Below are 16,887 nucleotides of genomic sequence, written 5' to 3' on the forward strand. Positions count from 1 at the left end.
TTGAGGAGACTGCTCTCTGACAAGACGTTCCGTAATGTAAAGATGTCTTCCTACGGTGAGGCATTTATACACAGACAATGTAGCCCTACATCGTCTGTGCGCCTGATGAATCGGTTTTCCTCCAGAAAGCACATCGCTCGTGCGGCATGGGATGAACCGATCTCACTGTTTCGAAATATTTGTACTATATACATAAATCAGGTATCGCTGTACACAGAATACGAAACCCGAGTACAATGTATGTAATAAATAAAGGGATTTGTACAATTCCGTGACAGATTGATATTATTTAAAACAACAAAGAAGAAAAAACAAACCTTTATGAGTTTATGGCCATGGCAATGAAGTAGAATAATGTTGTTTCAATAATGAAACAATCCAGACACCGACGAAATTAATACCATGCATTTTTGATGAACAAAGTACATGTTCTCATAAAGTTGATACTTACTTTTGTAATGATTTGTTGAACAGTGATAATTTCTCTTCTTACAAATAGTATGAATTGTAACAAAGTTGCCACATCTAAAACGTGGTTATTATTTTGGTCATTTCAAACACAGTAAGATACCACTATGAGTGATTGTATTAATATTGAGCGCTATCCATCGTTTAATTATTTTTGAACACATTAGCAATATGGTAGTAAACGAACAAATGCTTACACCAAATATATTGTAAAGACAAAATTTGGAAACCACATAATATATCTTATGGTATATAATATATATAATTCTTATAAATTAAACATAATTTCTATACAGTGTGAAGTAGTATCGTCAGTCGCCTTAACTTCATGCGAGCTCTTTTTTGAGGTTATGATGGCATTAGCTGAGTCAGTACCGTTAGTTGACAGTGACGACAAGTGTTGATCAAATACACAACAATAAATCACAATTCATATCATATCCCATTTACCTAAAATTGCTGTTGATATAATAAGCGATTGATTTCGACATCTTAGCCTAAATGGCACATTCAAACTATACGTCACGTGGAATATATTTCGAGGGCATGAACCGTGGGCATACTTCCCAAAATGAGATTTTTTGACACACTCGGAAAAACCGTAGCGCCCAAATAATTTGGGACGTTTGCTACTTTTGTTAATAATGAATAAAAACGTTTATTATACACATAAAGGGAACTAATAAAAACAAAAGTGAACCAGAAACCCATTATAAAAATTGTCAAAAATTACGACATACGAAATTGTTTAATACGACACGTTTTTCATTCTATCCGTATCCGGGAAACTATTGAATATTCTGGTTATGCGATGAATATGTAACGTTACATAAAGATGTCGAAATTGACAAACTATACGTGATTTGTGTGAGGGAAAATGCAGACTAATAAACAGCTGTTGACTTATTAATGAATCACTGTATATGATTAGATCAGTCAAAACCATACATATTACAAAAGATTATGAGTAATGGTAGCATTGTCCATAGTGTTACATCTGATAGCCTATTGATTTGACACAAGGAAACATCGACATTTATTAAGCTATTTAATTTCAGTAACAAAAAGGATGTATTAAGGTTGAAACCAGTAGCTACATACGTGATACTACAATAAAACGCAAATATTTTGCCCACAAAAAAGTATTAACTGTTACTTGTTTTTTTTTTCAACATTAATGATCAAAATATTTAAGGAGAAAAGATATTACGTTGGTTCCAATGATTTGTATAATGTGCATTTTCCTTCAATTATAGCATGTGACAATATCAATGGGCAACATCACAGATATCCGCATGTTTTTGTTACAGGCGACATTGACCATAGAAATTTTTTAATAGTAGAGTTAATAACGTAGAAACCTAGAACATATTAACAATTACCAAATGTTTCTGCCTGTACCTAATTTTTGACAACCATTTTCTTTGAAAGAAAAGAAAATATTAGCATATGAGAGTGATGAGAAAGCTTGGCAAAATTGCCACACCTTCATGTAGCTAAAATGATGAGGTTACATCTACATTTTAGTAGCATTAATTAAAAACATAAGTTTCATCATAAACGTTAGTACAATGGCTAAGCTTTGGTTTGCTCAATTTCAGTCGAAATGATGGCAATAAACACGTAGGCAAACATGTAAAAAGAGCAACAGGTTATTAGAAGGGATTGCAAATTAATCCTATGCCAGTATATAGATTATGTCAAAAACATTACCAGTTTAAAAGGTTATATTACATGACCAAAAGAATAGATTGTTTCAACGAATTCCAGGGTTGACTGTGCTGATGTCTCCATATGTATGAAGCTCCATCAGTGATGTTGTATCACCATGGCATTGTGCAAAACTCATTTAAATGAACTCAAAATACTCAAGAGTCCAAAGTCAATGCGAACATTTGTAATTCCAATAGCTAATCCAATCAAATTGTTCTCTCAAACTATATCGAATCATTAATAAAAGAAATAGAAATTAATTAATTTTCCAATTATTCACTTCATATACATCCTACGACTCCACGTATCCAAGGTTTCTTACCCGATTAATGTCGCTATTCTTACCAAATGACATGTTTTACAATACATCTACATAGCAAAAGATCCCTCTATACTTAGTCAACCGATTGGAATTCCCATAAACTTGTAAACAAGCTAATTGTAAAAATAGAGATTAAGACTTGTAAACACATATTCACATATCATTGCAATCTGCAGCCATATACCAAAGTTAAGACACATTATAGATAAACTTACCAGTACCAAAATTGCCTAAAATCAGCAATCGTTTTTTTATTTTTTTATTTCCACGGGTCAGGGTCCCATTGTTAGCTCTTGTGTCATCCATATTTTTATTTCTATATGAAATGTTCATCAATTTGATTTATATAGCATGAAGTCGTTCGGCGCAAAGATTTTCACTATATTTTTCACACTGAGAAACACTGATGTATTGCCATGAAAACTTTCATTTTTAGTAATGGGGAAGATTTTTTAGCATGAACATTATACTTATCAGTATTTCAGAACTAATTCAACATTACTTGAAGATATTAGTTCAACTTCTAGTTTTAATTTATTTAACATGAAATCATTAAATGTGCTGTTCTCACTGGGAAAGATTTATTTATTCAGCTTGTACTGATGGTATAAAGCTGGATGACATTGGAATATGAAATTTTTCATTATATGTTTTTACTGGAAACATATTCTTTATTTTACACCAAAATCTTTAATATCGAAATTCAGTGATCTACGTCTGACATTAAATTACTCTTTGGCTTCAATTTTGTTATGTATATTTTTATTTTTATAACTTTTGGTACATTACACTACCTATATTATGCAAACGTTTTGTTCATGACTGTAATTTGTTGTGATTATCTATAAAGAAGTTGTTACATAATCCAATGAGCACTTTCTATTTCCACTAAATAATCAAAACCTCTCAAAGAATATCTGAATACCACATAAAACAAATTCCGCAGAATGTATGTTACAACAAGAACACAAGAGATAAGATATGTACTTAAACACAGGCAGAAAGGTAAAACACGCATTAAACCCTTACTTATTACGTGACAAATTGCAAATCCATAACATCGTAGAAAAATCCACATGACTTAAACCGTCCAATACAAGCTTAATATTGTCAGATACATCTTTACCGACCTATCTAATAAAAAGGCCAGAAACTTGTAAACATATTTACTAAAAATTGAAATATAAATAAATGTCAGTAATAATGTAAGCACCCATTTCTACAGCCTATGTTATTTTACGATTTTAATATCTAAAAATACTTATATGTACGAAATTTCAGCTAAGGACATTCACTAAAATTTACAGCCGTAAATAAATCATGGTAAAAATTTAGATACACATACCACATCCACTCATAAAGAAAATAAAGATGTATGCAATACAGCTTTCTTTTCCGATATATATCAAATACATAAATGATAATAATGGTGAAATTACATAGAACTTTATACTGAATGCAACAATATATATATATATATATATATATATATATATATATATATATATATATATATATATATATAGAGAGAGAGAGAGAGAGAGAGAGAGAGAGAGAGATAGATAGATAGATAGATAGATAGATAGATAGATATGTGTGCGTGTGTGTGTGTATATATAATAAAGCAATTTACAACTCCTATACAAGTGAAAGTATATCTGTGATGTACCGAATGTTGAAGCTGTATTCTTGTAACATCGAACTCCACCCCTGCTATCTCTGAGTTTTATTCTTAATTGTGTTAATGAAAGTAAGGGGGTTGTAATCATTCAATCAAGTAAACGGCGAAGTAGCTAAATTAGTATTCGCTACAAAATGTTTGAAAAACAAAATTAGAATCACACATTCCTGCTCGATCGTAGAACAATTTCTTTGGCGCTTAATCAATCTTTTTAGAGGAATAGCACACTGAATACTCCATGCTATTTTCATCTTTCTGAATGAATACGCCTCCAGACTCTACATTGCTTGCATCAACATAGATTTAAATGGTTGGTTGAAATCTGGATCGGAATAAACTGTGTACTTTTAAGTATAGCCCTTAATTTATCGTTAGCTTCATGATATTTGTCAGACCACCAAGGAAATGTGGACTTCTTACTCAATACATTGATCAGGGATTCACCAGTTATCGGGTAAAGAATCACAGCATCGATAGTCACTAGTGGAATTTTAATGAAATCGAACTACACTCACTGAACAAGAATAGATCATTAGTTGAAGTTTTATCAGACAAAAATTGTGTGAAGATGATTTTGGATTTTTAAAGTACCTTTAATAATTTTTCAATCATTTTGCTGCGATGCTACGATGTCATAAGTTGGCAGTTTATAGTGATGTCTAGCGTCGGTGCTTTATGCAACAGACAAGTAACATGGTGTTCCACCCAATCACATTATCCTGACACCAGGCCAGCTAGTCCTAACACTAACCTTTTGATTCTCACCGGAGCAATCTCAGACGAATGTAACATATCTGATAATAAATGACTGAGACGTTCATGTATCAATTAACATTTTAAAAAGGATAGACTTGGCCGAATCACCCGAGAGGGATATAAAACCTTGCGACATGAATGGTACATACTTCTTCACAATAAAATAAGAGTAATGTTTGATTGATCCAACAATTGTATTGGTTGGAATGCAAGATCACGACCTTGACCACGGTGAAACAAGATCATTTTGAACAGACATGTCTGTATTATGCTGCGTATTTTTTTTTAACTTTAAGCAATCAGAAATAACGTGTCCTGCTTTCTTGCAATAAGTGCGAAGAGGAATAGATAAGGATTTATAATTAGTCATATCGTTTGATTTTTATACTTTGGGCCAGATTCAAATTGGTAAATGTTTTAGATACTTTAGGAACCTGCTGAGAGGAAAACCTATTGCCAAATGCAATTTTGTGAGTCAAGAAATAGTAATCCGCTGTACGAGTAGTGTTCTACTAACTGTCCACTGGTGTTCATCAAGGTAAATCTTGACGTAACTGTGTACGCCTTGAACTCTTCGACTAATATGTGTTGTCTAAGTTTGTCATAACTTTCATCAATCGTTTTAGATGCACATCACCTGTCAAATAGATTTTTTCCATAGCAAACGCGACGCCTCTGTCGCTAGGTCTCTGGTACCAACTCATAAATTTTCAAACGCCTTCCTTGACCAAACCATAATCATTATTTGCCTCTAAGTAAATCTTGTAATCACAAAGTCATGTGCTCCTTTGGCCATTTTGAAATCTCGGCTATAATTTTACGTCATATCCAGACAAGGCTGAAAAAAATCGCCTATGCCCTTTCCAAAACTTTTGATTCAGAACCTCCCAAAGGCAGAGCTGAAGAGAAATGGGATCACATCAGAGAGACCGTGTACAGCACAGCCACGCGGATCGTTGGTAAGAAACAGTCAAACAACAACGACTGCTTTGAGCTAACTCTGTCACACTCATGCCAACCATAGAAGAACGCCGAGTTGCTCACCTGCAATACAAACGATCCCCCTGCAAGAACACACTACAGCATACAGGTCTACCAGAATCAAAGTGCAGAGTTCAGCATGGCCGTGCGCTAATGATTACTGGCTTCAGCTCTGTCAGAGCATCCAGTCAGCAGCAGATATCGGAAACATCAGAGGCCTGTACGATGACATGAAGAAAGCAATAGATCCCACAAAGAAAGTGACAGCACCACAGACGTCTGCCGTAGGCGCGACTATCCACAACAAGGGCAATCAGATGGAACGTTAGGTGGAGTACATCTCTGAACGGTACTCCAGAGAAAACCACGTGACCAACGATGCCCTCGACGCCATTGAAAACCGTTCTCTCATGGCTGAACGGGACAAGAAACCTTCTGTAGCTGAACTAAAGAAGACCTTAGGTAAAGCATCCCAGCAGACGTTATCAATTGCGGCTGAAGAGAGCTGCTTACACACCTGCACGACCGCCTCTGCCAGTGCTGAGATGAGGGTGCAGTGCCTCAGGACATGAGAAACGCCAACATTGTTACCCTGTACAAGAAAAATAGATACAGAAGCGACTGCAACAACTACAGGAGCATATCCCTTCTTAGCATCGTATGCAAAGTCTTCACACGCGTCACACTGGACAGACTGCAGATTCTTGATAAAAGAGTGCATCCAGAGTCTACAATCAACATTGCCTATATAGACCTCACCAAAGCGTTAGATCTGGTCAGCAGAGACGGACTCTTCACAATCCAACCCTCAGAAACGGCTAAGCATAATCCAGTCCTTCCATGATGACATGAAAGGCACCGTGCAGTACGATGACTCAAAGTCCGACCCCTTTGACATCCTCAGCTGAGTGAAACAGGGCTGCGTCCTTGCCCCCACGCTCATCTGCGTCTTCTTCGCAGTCCTCCTCATGCACGCCTTTGAGACGTCCACAAAAGGGATCTACCTGCGCATGAGATCGGACGGCAGACTGTTCAACCTGGCATGACTGAAGGAAAACAGCAAAGTGCGCGAAGCAACCATCAGGGACATGCTCTTCGCAGACGATGCTGCTCTAGCCACTCACACACAAACTGAGCTACAGTGCCTGCTGGACCGTTTTGCTAAAGCATGTGATGCGTTTGGACTAACCATCAGCCTAAAGACAACAAACGTGATGGCCTAGGACGCGGACCCCCAAGCATCATCATCAACAACTACGAACTTGAAGTAGTCAGTCAGTTCGCGTGGATTGGAAAGGCATCAATAACTCTCTACAGGTTGTCGCAGAGAGTGTGGAACAACAGCATACTGACCCTGAAGATTAAGATCTCCGTACATGTGTGCTTAGCACTCTCCTGTATGCCAGTGAAGTCTGGACACTGCGCTTCACAAGAGACAAGACTGAGCGCCTTTCACATGCGATGCCTCCGACGCATACTCGGGATCACCTAGAGAAATAGAGTAAGAACAACGAGGTGCTTGAATGTGCCAAGATTCACAGCATGATCATACTCCTCTGCCAGCGTCGCATCAGATGTCTGGGCCATGTACGTCGGATGGATGACGGACGGATCCCCAAAGACAGTCTTTATTCTAAACTTTTCTCTGCAAAAGGTCGAGCGGACGGCCACATCTCCGTTTGAAGTATGTCTGCAAGCGCGACATGAAAACTCTTGACATCGATGTCAACATCTGGGAAGAGCGTGCTCTAGACAGGTGCAGCTGGCAATCTGATATGATCACTGGTCTGAAAGCCAACCCACATCAGACTCAACCTTCGAGTGCAATAATTGCAGCAAGAAATGTCACTCCCGTGTTGGGCTACATATCCACAGCAGACGCTGCACAACCACCAATCGGGACATCTCTCATAGGTGCACTTCCATGGTCTCTCAAGACTAACGGATGCCAATCAATCACAAAGTCAAGTGCTTCTTTGGCCATTTTGAAATCACGGCTATAATTTCAACATCAGGACATTATTGATCTACATCCGTTTCTTCAACAATAGGATACTAATCTAATATTTTTTGTACAAACAACTTTCATGAGGGGACTTCATTTTGATTGCCAGTTCCAATTCTTTAAATGAAATTTTCCGTTCTTCCTTTTGCATGTGCAATTTTATTTGTTGCTCATTTCTTTCTCTTCCATCCATTTGCATTTACAATTTCATCTTGTAGCTGTCTTCCTTTGGTTTGCATATGCATTTGCCACTCTCTTTCTACATCCTGCATTTGTATATCTCTTTGTTTTTCCTGCATTTCCATTTGTCTTTTCCACTTATTATGTAGCTCAAGTTTTCTTAGCTCTATTTTCGTCAGGTGTTTCCATTTAAATTAGTTTAATTTCATTTCAGAGCTCTATATAAACTTCCTGATTAATAATAAAGAAGTTGCATCAAAAACTTTCCTTTTCAGCCAAATAATTGACCAAAATATTTTTTATTTCCTGTTTTAACAAAGACGATTTACGTTCAGCAGAGAACAACGGTTGCCAAGCACGTGCAACGCTTCTTTCCTTGAACACTCAATCCCTTCGTGTGTCGAAATCGAAACAAAACTTTCCGCTCTGGATGACATTGAGAAAGTGTGTTGGTTTCACTACGTAATATACAAAACCAGAGACTAAGAAAAGTTTTTAAAAATTATTTAACTTTTCAAAATCAATTTATGATTTTTTGAAATATTTCTGAAATTTGCATTCTCTTTCGTTATTATTTTATAACTTTGATAGTTAAATTTTTTAAAAGTTTTACAAACCTTGTTGGTTTTTGCTTCTGGCTGTTGATCATGTTATAACCACAGAATCGTAGTGCTTGGAGTGTGATATTAATGAATAAGATTTCGACGATTTTATGTGTGTACATCTTAATTTGATTTGTTTAACTATTGGTGTTCTAACATCTATTCCTGCTACGGTAGATATCGATGATGTCTTCGCTCAAATTCCTGTATTTACACTTCTTGTAAAATAATTTAATGTTTTACACATTGGTACATCATTGTTGATTATTATCAGGACTTTATTTGACTAATACTATTCTGCTTCATTTAAATTGCTTTCATTATTGAAATCAATTACTGCCTATCAGTGGGTTTTAGCTGGTTTCTGTTAAATCCTATTTGTAGATTTTAGTGACAAATAATGAGGGCCTATAGGAATCTTTCAGAGTATAACAATGACTTTTGGTTAGTATTTATTAGTAACCTTTTAGTTAACTATTTTTATCTTAATTATATAGTTTTTATGTTTAAAGAGTATATTATTTTCCTCTTTCACAAACGATGTGCAATCTGTCACAATGTGTTAGAAGCAAACATCCTAAAGAGATAAGTGATCTCAGTTCCTCTGAAGTAGGAACTGTTAAACCTGAGCCAAGAGGGAAAACCAAGTATACCCGAGTCAAGAGGGACGACCAAGCATTAACCTACAATAATTTGACTTGAAATATATTATGGAACAAAATGTCTTAAAACCTGATTATAATTGTAAAGTATGGAACATTTGATCTACTTTTAAAGGAAATAAAAGTTAAAAGAGAAGACGTAATCAGGTTCTTGGTGATAATTTTAGTCATAGTAGTCATGTTACAAGAGTTGTAAGAGATAAAATAAAATGTATAGTTTCTCAATATTTACAGCATTATCCGCTACGTTTTGGTATCGCTAACGCAACATATAAATCTGGCACATAACCAGGACAACCAATTCTATGAAGTGTCAAGAGGAATGTAAAAGTGTAGAAACTGCAGTATGCACACAGCTACAACAATTGCATAACTTACACACAATTGCATAACTTACACATCCAAATATAATATCTTTAAACATAACCTTACTCTAACAAGAAAACATACCTTAAAATAAATAATTTAAGATTATAGACCTTTTAGTGCTTTAATTTTCGAGACAAATGACACGGTAAATAAAACTGATCAAAAATTGTGAGGCACATGCTTAATGCGGGGGCCCCGAGTGGCCGAGTAGTCTAAAGCGCTCTCCGTTACGGATCACTGCCATCTCACCTCTGTCTGCGTGGGTTCGAGTCTAGGATTCGGCCAATGTGGGTATGTGAGAAAGTTTGCCAGTAGCTTCTCGTGGGTCGGTGGTTCTTCCCGGGGTTTTCCAGGGGTTCTTCCTCCACCATTAATACTGGCCGCCATACATAGCCTATCACGTGCTGAAAAATGGCGTTAAACCCAACAACAACAACTTAATACGTTGTAATAGCATATTGCAGGATAGGTTCACCATCTATAATATATATTGAACAGATTCTTGTATTGCCTGTAAGGGAGATTTTTGTACCAATTGCGATTCCAGTGATTTGAAAACGATTTCTTTATTCAATGCAAAGATGGAACATATCAAAAAAAGTAAAGAATGGTTTCATCGGATGCTAATATTTTGCATGAAGATACTAAAGGGTCAAAATATATCACAGACAAGACTCACATCGTATGAAAGGAAATGCTTCATTATTTATGCCATTTAAATACAATCCAAGTCATACAAAACTAACTTCAAAGACGCTAGAATGAAATTGATAAAAATCAGAACGTTCTTCCATACACTATCATCTAACAATTGCATTCAGAACATTATATATACCCAGTTGCTGACCATAAGCAGAACTTGCTGCGACGATCACCCATTTTAAAACTATGCGAGCATTTGCTGAACCGACGCTACGACAAAAAGATGGTGGGAGATGCAACGTGGAGGACAATTTAAACAAACAAAAAGTGTCATGACCGAATTATGTATAGAGCAACGAAATAGTCTGATCAATGACATGATCTTGTATTAAGAATCTCAAAACGTAGATCAAATCAACCTAAAACATTTGTAAATCGTGAAATCGTGTGACACGCTAAAGTTATTCTAGTAGGAACCTTAGTCAGACCCAATAAATTCCGAGCAAAGTTAACATCAATCACAAATCAAGACAACGCTGGCATATTATGTCCCTACTGTGATAAATGGTGCTATTCCTGTTAAAAACACATTATCTAGCACTGAGGTCGAGGACGAAATGCTGAACATTCATCGTACAAAATAATGCACACAAAAAAACGAGAATGTAATTTATCTAATCATGGAGTATGACAGAGAAAAACAAGACAAAATACATTAAACGATCATTCTTCACATATTTGGATATAAAAAGCTGTAAAGTTGCCTAGTTGCAGAGCAGGTTCGTTTCTTCCCTTGGCCATGCTTTTAGTGACATTACACTAATTACTTTTGTCAAAATTGGTAGCACATTTCTGGGTCATTGGAAAAAAAACAACTGTACTCGATAACCTGGTAAAGAACAATGCAAAACCAAACGATGGAATGAACTCAAGAAGGATGAAAACTGGCAGCCACATGAAACTAAAATAAACTATTTATTTAGAGCACTCTCTTTTTAATTAAATAGTTGCTTTATTTCAATTTACTTTCGATTGATTTTATTCCTTTTTTTATTCTTGCCTCGCATTATTATGAATATTATTATTATTATTATTGTTATTATCATTATTATTATTATTATTATTATTATTCCATAATAATTTTTTTATAGCGGATATTATCAATGGATAAAACTCTTTATATAAAGAAAGTATATACCACCATTGTTTCTCTTTTTGAAGGTTTATATTAACTACGATTCTAGTTTATCTTCGTAGTTTAAGCGAATTACGTGCGACATAAATACATTAGACATTATGTCATGTAAATGTTTGTTAAATCAACGCTTTCTATTGTGATTATGTTTTGTCTGGTTTGTCTCTGCCTTGTAATTGCCTTGGAGACGACGCAACAGGATTCAAAACTCATTTATCTGGTTATAAATATTTAGCTTATAACCGGCTAACCGGCTTTCAGCAGTGATCTGTAAAGGCGAGTGCAGGAGACCACTCGTGTCAGTGATGTGTGGTGAGACCGAGTAGTCTAAAACGTTTGCCTTAATAATCGGGCTCGTCCAATGTGATATTGTTAGAAAGCGAGCCAGCGGCTTCCTGTGTGTCGGTGGTTCTTATCACTTTTTTTCAAGAGTTATACGGTCTTCTATGTATAGTCTATCCTACGCTGAGAAAAGAAGTCAAACCCAACAAAAATAGCAACAGTTCTATTGAGTAGAGTCATATTTAGACTATTTAAGTAAGTGAAAGTTTAATAGACGCACCAATTAGCTTTTTCCCGTTTAAGACAGCTAATCCATGTAAACGAGGTCTGTCAGCGGCGAAATTACCTGTGGTGATAAAAGCAAGCATAAAAGTACAACAAAATAGCTGTATCTCTCTCCTGTATGCGATAGTTATTAAATACTGATATATAAATTTTAATCGGAAATATAAACTTAAATTGAAGGTCGATTTAGTTACTCATTAATTACTTTTTCTATGCTTTTGCCAGTTCTTTGCTTTTTAAAAAATAGAACGATTTTAACATTCCTGCAGGAAAATTAGTTCGCACAATAATAAATAATATAGTTTATAACAAATTTGCTTGTAAAGCATTTGGTACGATATTTGATTATATTTTGCAGATTGTTGAATATTCTTTCCTTATTTTACAAACGTTAGTAGACATCATGAAAAATGATTAATAGATCATTCCAAAATAATAATCATTCGTTCAAATATAACTTGAAATATTTTAACTGATTTTAGTCAGTCCAAATCACAGGTCAATCCAGAGTTGTACTTCTATTCTTGCCGAAAACTATGATTATTGCAAGAGATTGGCGATGGAATAAAGAATAAGTCAATAGTTTTGTTTTGTTGACAATAAAGGATTTGATAAAACAGCATGTATCTGTTTCAGGCAAACATTTACTTGTAGGATATGTTAACAAAATGGTCTTTATTTATTAAATCCATTTATAAAGTAGACATTCCAGTTACATTACAAAAGAGGCCTTTCAGGTTTGCATCATATAACTTTAATTAAATATGACAAAGTGCTGAAATGGGAATTGAACATGATTCTGAAAATGAAGCACAAAAGTTATTTATATCTTAGTCAAAAGCCGATGTTATGTTTCCTACCCATTGCCGTTTATGGAAAGTCGTTATATAGTACACAAACCATATCAGACGGTTACTTAATAGATCGCTGAACTGTTTGGCTCAGCTATCTGTCAATTTCATTACCCATTTAAATAGCCAGTAATCTTTCATCCTTTTATTATTCATATTCACCGATAACAACAGTACAGTTATGCCAAGTGCTGTTTTTATTTTATTTTTCGGAAATATGAGTTTTGTTTCAATCCATATCTATATTGCTTTCTAGTAGTATCGGGACTATCGTATAAAACAATCACGTTACAATGTAAATAAATACGCCGGAGTTTGCCATTGTTTATGAGACCATTTTGTGACAAAAAAATTACCGTAAACATTTATAATCACAAAATCTTCGTCTGATTCTTAAACTACAAGATATTTATTTATGATTGTACTAATATATGTTGAGTCGTCTCTACTTAGTTGGTGTCGCATTTTCAGAATGCCTTTTTATAGCGTCAAGCAAATTAATCATAACTTACAATTTGACCAACTTCCCTAATTCTGAATTGTCAGAGTGCTTCCATGGGCTTGCATGGGCCTCTGTTATAATTTACCGATGAAAACGTAGAACGCTAACGTGATACTGAAAATATGACTTACTGCCTTAAGTTGAATTAATACAAGGCTAGAGTTTTGGTACCAATAAAAGACAGCACAAAAATGCATCTAATTGCCGAACACCAAATGATGCAGCTAATTGCAATGTAATCAGTTCAACAATTTACAAAATAAAAATATACATTCACTGCGCTCATTTCATAGAAAAGCCTCGTCCGGAATCTGAATATATATATATATATATATATATATATATATATATATATATATATATATATATATATATATATATATATATATATATATATATATATATATATTACGTGGCATTTGAAGAGACATAATTATTTGACTAAGATCAAATCCACAAGCAGGACGTTCACGTGTTTTAGGTATTTGGTTTTGTGGTAAATTAGCTGAAAGTAATGGAAACGTTCTGTAAAATACTCCGTATTGGGTAAACACGGTTGTTGTGCCATTTTGCCCCACAAGCAATTTAGCATCACTTTGGCAAACGATCGCCTTCTTTCAGTTTTCTCCACGTGGTCTACAGGAATGCCTTCCTGCTCCAAGTACTTCTCTCTGAATTTATTTTCGTCTTCGGGAGAGTTGCACCAGGTGGAATAGCCTGTGACTGCTTGTTTCAGTTTGAAAAAGGCATACATGTAGTCTACAAAAAAAAGTCTCGTCACCCTTGTGGTATTGTTCTGTCTTGGAAAAGTAATAAATGTCGTACACGTCTAACAATTGGTATCCTAGGTCAAGTGCCTTACCTTCATCCAGGCAGACCCACGTTCCCGTTTTGGTGCGTTCGTCTAGGGTGTGCTGACAAGGTCTGTCTTGGTTACACATTTGGGAACAAGTACGGCACAAAGGAAACATCATTTTTCCTTGGCAATGTTGAGGTAAAACGGATTGGTACGAGTCCCTGTGAGACAAGACTTTGCACTTATCAGTCCTTCGTATTGTCGAATGTTGTCCAGATCGATGTGTTCCGTCAGTGACACTTTTTGAATACGTAAGAATACAGAGAACACTCGTCAAGGTATTTTATTTCTTCTCCTTTCTCCTCGTCGGCGTGGTACAGCAAACAGTTGGCATTCGTCAGTGTGTCCACCAGCTTGTAACTTTACACGATCATTTAAACTCGTTATCAGTTTTCAAACGGTGATCGTACTCGTGTTAACACATTTACACCACTTGATATCCTTGCTCTTTTCACTTCAAGCGCTGCTTAAAATGTGGCTCGGTACATGTATTCCATGGCCCTTCATAAAAATTGATTTTTAGTGCCACGTTGAGGGCAGGAGATGAGACATTCGGAAAATAAGCAACCGTTCAATTCGTACACGATCTTGGATTTTCTAAATCCCATCCGTCAACCGAATACCCTGTGATGGTCGTTTTACCTCCTCCGTTTTGGGCATGTTGGATACATTTTGTTTCCTTGTCACACAAGTAATGCAACCAGCGTTAGGATTTTACCGAGTCTTGACGCATGACAAAGTTCGTCGTTTGAAGACTTATGACAGCCACGGTGTTTTCGGGCATGTATTGTTGGCGGTACACTAAGGTACACGCCTTGGCAATGGAACAGGATTCTTTCAAAGGATCTATCCCTCCGTACACCATTAATAATTCTCGAAATGTGTCCTCGTTGGAACGAAAATACTTTAACATTTCTTCCTGAAAGTCGAACGGGTCAGAGACGTGAGTCTAGAACAAAGCATAGAAAGCTTCTCGTTTATCGGTACGCATGTTGTCGGGGTCGTACTCGTGAGCCTCAGGCACTTGGGGTAGAACGGATTTAAAAAGTGCGGCAAATAACCTTTGGGTAGTTCTGTCATTGTAAATGTTTTGGGCATTCGACTCAGTGCCATAGCTAACTATCTCATCGAATCTAGAAATCGTACTTGTCCCATTTGCATGTAGATGAGTTTAGCTCCGTTCAAAGGCACTTTCGGACGTTCGTTACCTTCCTCCGTATAGTATCTCAAAAGAAACTGTCCATCGTATCCCAAGAAATTGCGAGCCATCACCTTGGCATACCGATGACAATCTGCGTAACGTTAGATGTCCTCTCGATTCCACGTCTCGTTGATTGGGCTTAATATCTATTGGACTAAATCGGTCAGCGTGTTTGGTCCACGAAAGATTTTTCCACGTCCTCCAAAAATCTTGCTACAGTGAGGGCAATAACTAAAGACAGGTACTTGGATGCACTTCTTCCACGCTCTATGAGCCACGCTGAAATTAGGAACGTGAATATCTTTTGCATGCATTCGAAATCGAAAAAGATGACATTGCTTTTCTTCTTCTGGTCATCTTCCTCTTCATGTTCGGAATGGTATATTTTAATGTAGCATTCGTGTTCCACGTCCACGATTTGATGAGAAATGTGACATCGTTATTTTCCTGAACCGATGTTTAACTTCGTACGTAGTAAGACACTATCTCAGCAGTTGATAAGCACTTGTCGGCTGTAAACCTTGCGTCTTCAGATGTTGTTGTTAACAGGTAGGACTGACAAGTGCGCTGGCAAGCAAAGCAATGCACTCGTTTTTGTCTTTTGTCCAGGCAGGGTTTAGAGGCAAAACATCCCTCACATTTCGATCCACAATGCTTGTCTTGCTCTCGATTGTTAAAGCCATAGTCACATTTCTCACAGTAATAATTCTTACCCAGGAATGCAGTGATACTGCTAATGGCATTGAAATGTTCTTCGTGATGACAGACGTGAATGTATGTTCCGTCTGTGCAATTTTTGCCTTGAAACAACAGAGGTCCGGGCACATCTTGACACCCTCAGAACACCCTCAGAACAATACTTTCAAGGTGTAGCGTGAAGCCAAGACGTCTTGCAGTTTTTGCATTTCAGGAACACCACAGGATGTGTCTTTGGATATCCCCCCCCTTGCTTCAACAGCAGTTTGGCTTCTCTTCTTTGGCTGGCTTTATCCAATCGTTGAATAGTTTTCCAGGCTCTTTTCCATTCTACCGTATCGCTCTTGTCGGCATAGGTTCGTCCCACAACGATGGCATGGGCTAAACACATCTGGTCTTAAGGATTGTTAATGTGGACCAGGCTACGCTTGATGGTATGAAGGTGGTCTACCAATAACACTTTTCTGCATTGTCCGGTCCCTTGAGGAAGAGACACTTGGGTCATGAAGAGTGTCGCTTTTCCGTCGGTGATGTGAAACTTATTGTTGGATTGTTTAACGTGTTCAGTCTTGTCGATGGCTTTGAAAGTTGCTAATTCTGATGGGCTGCTAAACTCGATCCAAACGGGAGACTTCAGA

Source organism: Sinohyriopsis cumingii, chromosome 1 (genome assembly GCF_028554795.1).
Source record: "Sinohyriopsis cumingii isolate HCF-2022 chromosome 1, ASM2855479v2, whole genome shotgun sequence".
Lineage (NCBI taxonomy): Eukaryota > Metazoa > Mollusca > Bivalvia > Unionida > Unionidae > Sinohyriopsis > Sinohyriopsis cumingii.